Source organism: Ailuropoda melanoleuca, chromosome 18 (assembly GCF_002007445.2).
Source record: "Ailuropoda melanoleuca isolate Jingjing chromosome 18, ASM200744v2, whole genome shotgun sequence".
Taxonomy (NCBI): domain Eukaryota; kingdom Metazoa; phylum Chordata; class Mammalia; order Carnivora; family Ursidae; genus Ailuropoda; species Ailuropoda melanoleuca.
Window position 1 is genome coordinate 30,185,728 of NC_048235.1, and position 7,232 is coordinate 30,192,959.

A 7,232-nucleotide genomic window follows, 5' to 3' on the forward strand; every position below is an offset into this window, starting at 1 on the left:
GATCCACCAATTTCAGGCAAAAATTATCAATAGATAGATGCTAGACATTTGAAGATAGTCATACAGTTCCAAAGTATCAGCCCACAGATTCCTTACTAAAGAGAAAAAGAGTACTTTCACATCAGAGAAGTCGCCCTTAACCAAGTGATCAAACTTAACATCATCAGGGATGGTACAGACTATGTCATGCGTTCCCCTATGTGAGGCACAGAGGACAAAAGGGTATTATTCTTGCTAAAGGTGTGTCTGTATTCATGAGGAAACAGACAAATCCAAATTGAGGGACGTTCTGCAAAACAACCTCTGGGTCTCTTCTAAAATGTAAATTTCATGAAAGAGTAAGGAAAAGGCTAATGAATTGTTCTAGATTAAAGGAGACAAAAGAAAGGTACGGCACTGGAAGCAATGTGATCCTAAATTGAACCCTGGATCAAAAAAACAAGAAACGGCTACTGAGAAACATTACTGGCACAATTGAGAAAATTTGACTCTATTACGTTAGTATTGCACCAACGTATAATTTCCTGATGTTCATAACCGTATCTTGGTTATACAGAAATGGCCTTGTTTTTAGGAGATGTATGCTAAAATACTTAGGAGTGAAATAGCATGTATCTGCAATTAACTCAAATGGTTCAGAAAAAAACATAAATGTACAAAACATTAACAATTGATGAATCGAGGTGGAGGTTATATGGGTGTTCATTGCATGATTGTTTAAACTTTCCTGTAAGTTGTAAAATTTTCAAAATAAAAAGTTGGGGAGAAAAAAGCCCCACAAAGTTATTGATGTTCAGTCTACAAGTTATTGCTTGAATCAGTAGGCAGATATCATTATTTGCCTGATGTGTGTATGGCATTTCAGGCTAATAGAAAGTAAGATAAATGCTCCCAAAGGACTCATAATGTAGGACTTGGACAAATACCTGCTGAATGAGGCAGAATATGATAAATATCATAAGCAAAGCAGTATAACTTAGTAGGCTAAATAAAATGAGCTTTGGATCCAAGGAGGCTGAGTTTGTATCCTAGATGGGCCAATTCTTTGGTCTTAGGCAAGCAACTTAACCTCTCTATGCCTCAGTCTCTACCTCTGTGAAATAGAAATAAATAGTATCTACTTCAGAGGATTGAGTGGATAGAAAATAAAATAAGGTATTTATAGCATATAACAATCTACCTGGCATATGGTAAATGTCCATTAGTTAATAACAGATGAAAACGAATGTGCTGTAAGAGTTTAAAAGTTATACAAACATGTTATACACACACACACATACATATGTTAGAGCCACACTTCAGCCTGCACTTTGGCACAGACCTGCCCTTTGTCAGCTACAGCAGGTCATTAAAGGCTATTATAAAGAACGCTTGAATGGGAACTTGGCAACACCCCTTCCCTCAGCTTCTGTTATCCAAAGATCTTTCTTCGGAAAGGACCTGACAACACCAGTCCTAGGTCATGCAGAGAGACTTCCTCAGGAAGGTGATGAAAGAAAGTATTAAGGAAAACAGCTGCCACCGAGGAAATCCTTCCTTTGCTTCATGTCCCTCTAGTCCTGTCAACTTAGCTGGATCCAGGTTCATGCTCAATGTCCATAGCAAGACCCTGGCCTTGACCACCTTGAAACTACAGCCAGTTCTCATTCCCTGACCCGCACTGGGATCTAAACCCTTGGAACCTTCTTAGTCCAAATCCTAGTAACATGGCATTCTTTTATAAAGTCTCTAGAAACAGGATTTTAGAGGAGGGAAGGGATTTTAGACTCCTTCATTGGTAAGACATTTGCTAAGTACTTGCTATGTGTAGGGCACCATGCTCAGAGCCAATGCAGGAGGAAACAGCACTATGTGTCAGTGCTGTCTGGGTCCAGAGGCCCATGTCACCTTGAGGGTGAGCAGTTTCCCAGTACAAGTCACCTGCTCTAGTCAAGACAGCCACTGATCTGCCTCCATTACCTTTTTGAGAGAAAAATCTCAGAAGGTTAGTACAGTTTTACCCTCAGAAATGAAAAACAACCGAAGAGCAGAGGCCTCACTGTGAAGATTTGGTAGTTCAATTATGCTAAATGTAAAAAATAAGATTCTGAAGCTATCGGTATTATTTAATTCCCTGTTTCTTTTCATTAAAGCAAAAGGGCTCACTTGTCTGTTTTCAAGGACTCCAAAATTCTGATGAGGGGTGAGGACTCCCTAGTTACTGAGCAGCTGAAGGCATCTTTGAAGAGGAGGACGTGCAAACCATGTCCCTTGGCCTTCTACAGGGAGTCTGCAGGGTGCAGAGGGACCTGGCGGTGAAAGCCCCTCAGTGTGCTGAGGGAGGAGACTGAGGCGGCTCCGAGGAAGTGATGTCTCAGAATGGCTCAGGTGGACAACAGGGGAATGACTTCCAGGGCAGAGGGACAGAGTGATCAAAGATGTCAATACACCATACCCCGAAATCCCATGTCTAGGGGCTCGTCTCAAGGAAACAATCAGAGATGTGTGCAAAGACTTCTCTTAAATAGCTTGAATGATTTAGAATAGCAAAAATTTAAAAACAACCTAAGTGGTCAACATTGAGAGGATTCATTAAATAAACTGTAATATACCTGTATTCTGGGTTATGGTACAGCCGAATGTTCTGATTAATATTTGATGATCGGAGGAAAAGGTTCAGTGAAAAACAAAGAGGAGGAAGCAAAAGTAAATACAATGTAATCCCAAATTGTGTGTGTGTGTGTTGTAATTTTACCTTAAGAAGAAGCAATGGAGGGGTGCCTGGGCGGCTCAGTCTGTTAAGTGTCTGCTTTCCTGATCCCGGGAGGGAGTCCCACCTCCGGCTCCCTGCTCAGCAGGGGAGTCGGCTTCTCCCTCTCTCTCTGCCCCTCCCCCTGCTTCTGCTGTCTCTTTCTCAAATAAATATTTTTTTTATTTTTAAAAAGATTTTATCTATTTATTTGTCAGGGAAAGAGCCCAAGCAGAGGGAGTGGCAGGCTCCACGCTGAGCAAGGAGCCCAATGCAGAACTCCATCCCAGGACCCTGGGATCATGACCTGAGCTGAAGGCAGATGCTTAAATGGCTGAGCCACCCAGGCGTCCCTCTCTCAAATAAGTAAATAAAATCTTTAAATTAAAAAAAAGAAGAAGCAATGGAATGATAACCATAAACATCAGTGCTGGAGAGGCAGACAGGGCGACTGGATAGAGGAGGTGCACGAGGGGAGGTCTAGGCATTAGTAATGGCTAGTTCTGGAGCTGGTGAAAATCGATTATATTGTATATTAAATAAATAAATGTTATATGTATATATGTATATGTACCTGCATAAAGAAATTGGGAGAATTTACCAAAATTCGACAGTGGCTGTCTCTGCTGGGTCAGAGTATACGTGACTTTTATTTTCTTCTTTACACTTTTCTGTATTTTACAAAATTTTTAAATTTGGGAACATGTTTTTCAGTTATAATTAGAAAAGTTAAGGTCAGTTTCCTAAGTTGGGGAAGTACTGAGGTTTATGAGAAGGGATGTACTGTTCCAGGGGGAATTTCCACCAAAAACTGGGAAACGCCTCTGGAATGGAGTACCTGGGATTTACATGGGGCCTTCTGAGGGCCCACTTCACTTGACCACAAGAGGGCGCAAGGAATCAAAGTAAAAGCAAAGCTAAACCTGCCAGGGCGCACTGGGCTTGGGTTTGTGCGTCAGGGCGATGAACCCTGCCCTCCTCTTGTTCCCCACGGCTTCACCCAAATTTTTCACAAGGTTTGAACACAGTTACGAATCCTACAGGATTGGATGGGGTGTCTGGGGGCTGCCCTACCATGTCAGAGTCCACGTTGAATGTCAAAATGGCAAGTTGTCTTTATGTGGAAACCAGTTTCGTCGATGTACCACAGCCCGGCCAATACAACCTGCAAGTTATTGAATCTTAACCTCTATAATCACATTTCCAGAAAGGATAATTTAGGGGAAAGGTGACATAGTCCTACAGTTGTATGTAACCCAAATATGGCAACAGGCAGTGTTCCCTGTGATTTTCTTTCCTGGTGAAACTGCAGCTACGTTTCAAGTGATTTGATGTTTGGGGACTGCAGGTAGCAAGCAGTGTAGTGCGGTGTAGAGGAAAAAATAAACTCTGGAATCAGAAAACTGATGTTCAAATTCTACATCTATTGGCAACTCACTAGCTCTGTGCCTGGGGCAAATTACTTGACCTCTCTCAATCTCAGTGTCTTCATTTTTAAGATGGGGACCCCCAGAAGTAAACTCCTGGTCAAATGGCGCCCACCCAGAGGGCTCCAGGCACAGATAGCCTCCTTTGGCCAAGTTGTGAGGAGGCTTGGACCACCTCCAGGGTACATCCAGGGTGGGAGCCTGGCAATAAGGCTTGATCCCACCCGGTGAGTCAGATACATGACAACACCCGGGGACATGGAGTAACCAGATGAAGACTTCCCCTGGCAGGGAGACTCTAACGCAGAGGGATACCAGCTCTAGGTGGGCCCCCTGGAGAACGCCGCAGGGAAATTCAAAGCAAGCAGGTTTCCCCCTCCACAAGGCGATTCCAGAGCTCATGTGTGCAGAGCTCATGGGTGGGTATTCTTTTTTTTTTTCTAGTGTCACTAAGATATAATTGACATATAACATAGTGTAAATTTAAGGAGTACGACGTGATGATTTGATACACATATATATGGCAGATGTTTACCACAGTCAGGTTAGCTAACGTATCCTTTATCTCACTTAAGTACTCTCTCTCAGTTGTTAGGCGAGAACGTTACAGCCCTACTGTCATAGTTAGTTATAGTCTCGGTAGTCACTTGTTTTTAAAAATGCGCTTCCTCATAATTGGGACTCCAGGCAGGTTTGGGGTCTCCTATTGCTGTGGGGTCACCCCCTACTTTTGAGGGAAAAACATGAGACCCCGTTTGGTCTGTATCTTAGAGTCTAGATCAAAAGATGGCAGGAGCGGGTTTGTCCTGGGAAGACGCTGCAGGCAACCAAAAGGCTGAAAGGGCCTCAAGAACTTGTCAGTTGTAAACTACTCTAGAAACGTAAATATCATTCAGTTAAAAAAAAAACAACCAAAATTTTCCACGTGCTCAGTAGACTGCTCTGGGGAGCATGGCAGCATAGGTGAAGGGACACAGCCCGCAGAGCAGGGGCAGCCCCGCCACCGATCGCCCAAGTACGCTCGCCGACTCCTTCAGTGACCCAGGAAGGGCGCTGTTAGCTTTTCCAACTGATATGCATTGAGACACGGTCAGCTTTTTCATTTTTTCTTGTCTTTTTTTTAAAGATTTATTTGAGAGAGCAAGCGAGCATGAGCAGGGGGGAGGGTCACAGGGAGAGGGAGACGCAGACTCCCCACTGAGCAGGGACTCGATCCCAGGACCCTGAGATCATGACCTGAGCCAAGGGCAGACACTTAACTGACTGAGCCACCCAGGCTCCCCTTCTCTCGCCTTTTCATAGTAGCGTCTGTTGTCACACTCCCCTGCCCCCCGTATTTTGTGCAACAGGATAAGTCCGCGATTACAGGGCGCGAAGGAAGAAGAGTATTGCTGTGGTCTGACTGCATCCTCTCCAAACTCCTCCGTTGAAATCCTAGTGCCTGATGTGATAGGTTTAGGAGGAGGGGCCTTTGGTAGGCCCTGGGTCATGAGGGTGAAGCCCTCATGAGTGGGATTAGCATCCTTATAAAAGCCCCAGAGAGCTTCCCCTCTCCTTCTACCACCGGAGGAGACAGCCATTTAGGAGCCAGGAACCCAGCCTGCACCCACCCATTGGGGCACCCTGATTTTGGACTTCAGACTCCAGGCCTGAGAGAAATCAATCTCTGTTGTTTATCAGCCACCCAGTCTGTGGTGTTTTTGTTGTAGCAGCCCGGACGGAGGAAGACAGGTATGGGAAGTGCCTGGGGAACAAGGTAGGGCGGAGAGGCATTTGGGTCTATGAAGTCACACACAACCTCGTCTAATTTTTTTAAGTAAAAAGAAGGCAGAGCCTATCCTTGAAGAAGGAAGCTCGTGGACGCCTGGAGCTGCTCCTGGCTAGATGCCTGGAACCAAGTCAGGACAGCTCTGAGGCTGTTGCTGCTAGAAGAAGGGGGTCCCCAGCACCACCTCGTGGGGCCCCACCAAAGGGGGCAATTCGCAGAGACCAGCATCTGAACGGTCTCCTGGGGCTGAGCCACAGGGTGGCCCGGGACCCCACCCTACACTCCCGCGGCCCTGGCCTGTAAGAGGCCCTCGAGAAGAGGAGGACGTAGGCTGAGCGGTGGCTGACAGGGAAGAGGCCAGAACCGTCTCCCCGGCCTCCACCCCGCTGCCCCCGGGTGTTGCCCCCACGCTTAGGCGCAAGACATCAGACAGAGGACTCCTGAGCGGTTGCAAGCGGTTTGCTCTCCCTCCTGACCTCACGTCACTAAGCCGTGATGTTTACAGCCGCTCTGTGATGACACCCTGCAACCTTCGTCTCCTCTCGACATGCCCTTCTCATCTTTCATTTTATTGAACATCCCCTGTGGGATTCTGCCAAAGACCTGCTTGTTTCAGCGCCTTTGATTTTCTTTTAAGGAATGCAAAATTTATGGAAAACAAACTGGTTTTGACAAACTGGTTTTTGGGAGCCCGACCACGCAGCAACTCCGTTCCTCGGTGCGTGTCAATCACGGGTGCTGACGCTCTGCCTTTGACTGACCCAGGGCAGCTGCGGCGCGGGAGGTGCAGGTCGTCCCCGCCCGGGGGCCGCACCCCTCCGCGCCGAGGCGGGGCCCCGGGCACCCCGGCGGGCGTCTCCACACCGTCTGCGCTCCGTCCCGGGGCTGCACGCGAACGTTGCTTCGGCCCGGACGCGCAGTGCGGGTCAGAGGCGCCGCCGGAGCTGTGCAGCGAGCCCCTCATCCCCGCCGGGGGCGGGGGGTCGCGATGGCAGCACCGGGGCCAGAATGCGGGCGAGGGCTGCCCTGTTCCGGGGCCGACGGACTCCGGGGGTCTCCCGGGCAGGCCGCCCGGCGACCCGCGGCTCCAGGGGCCGCCCCGGGCGCCCCTGGGCAAGAACGCCGCCGTCGCCGCGGGCGCGGTGCTGCAGCTCCCCCCGCCGGCCTCCTCTCCCGCCGGCGTCGCCGAGCCGAGCGACCCAGGTGCCCCTCGCCGGAGACCTGCCGGGGGCCGTCCTCCCTCCTTCTGGCTGCTGCCCCCAGTGAGGAGCGGCGCGGGTACGGACGGCTTGAAAATACACCAAAGCCG